Consider the following 1,274-nt stretch of genomic DNA (forward strand, 5'->3'; position numbering starts at 1 on the left):
TCTTGTGAACAAAAGCACCCAAAATAAGGCGATAGTAAGATGTGCTTCACATAAAAACAATCAAGTGGCTAAGAGGAGATCTGGCCCTGTACAACAGAAAGATTAGGAAGCAAAACGTAAATAAGTCCTATATTCCAGAAGCTACCCAAATGTGTGAGCAAAGACAGCATACCCATAATATAGCTCGCTTAGGTTCCTTCTTTATGACGCATAATTCCTTAATTATCCATTTGTGAAATAAGAACAAACATTAAGAAATGTGAAATCCAAATTGCATTCATTTTCACAATATCAATACTAAACTCAAGACAGCAACTTCATCAAATATAAATGTTTCAAAAGTAAAAGGCAATCTTAATTTTTTTTATCCTATGAATAGGGTCTGCAAAAATAGGTAAATTATTTTACTGTACTTGCAGGAGATTAGGTCTCAGCCTGCACGGAAGGAGCAAAGCAACAAAAGACAACAAACAAATACTACTAGGAGTAATGCCCATACATATCAAACTATCTAGGTGAACCATGTTTTACTTATGTAGCAAATCTATTAAATAACCAGCATATGAAAGCTTATACCTCATGCGAGAGAATTACCAAATTAACTATACATCTATTAGAAGTCTCTAAACCCCACTCCCCAAACAATTTTAGTACACCTACCAAGTACTGTAGGTCATTTAGAAAAACAGAAATAAAACATACATCAGCCTTTGTAATTAAGCATTTTTCATAACATATAAACAGTGTTCAGATATAAACTGTTAACTAAATATTTTTTCTAAATATGATTTATGTAATCAAGACTTTCTTAAACAAAGACACATCTTAGGAATATGATCTGTACAAACTTACAGTAGTGTAAGACTGTTCTATACATCAGTGTCTCTTTTGCTATCTCGTATACAGGGTTATCGTTACCATCTTTCTAAATTCCATATACATGCGTTAGTATACTGTATTTATGTTTTTCCTTCTGGCTTACTTCACTCTGTATAATAGTCTCCAGTTTCATCCACCTCATTAGAACTGATTCAAATGTATTCTTTTTAATGGCTGAGTAATACTCCATTGTGTATATGTACCACAGCTTTCTTATCCATTCATCTGCTGATGGACATCTAGGTTGCTTCCATGTCCTGGCTATTATAAACAGTGCTGCGATGAACATTGGGGTACACGTGTCTCTTTCCTTTCTGGTTTCCTCAGTGTGTATGCCCAGCAGTGGGATTGCTGGATCATAAGGCAGTTCTATTTCCAGTTTTTTAAGGAATCTC

The sequence above is a fragment of the Bison bison genome, unplaced genomic scaffold, assembly GCF_000754665.1.
Source record: "Bison bison bison isolate TAMUID 2011002044 unplaced genomic scaffold, Bison_UMD1.0 scf7180017864248, whole genome shotgun sequence".
NCBI classification, from domain to species: domain Eukaryota; kingdom Metazoa; phylum Chordata; class Mammalia; order Artiodactyla; family Bovidae; genus Bison; species Bison bison.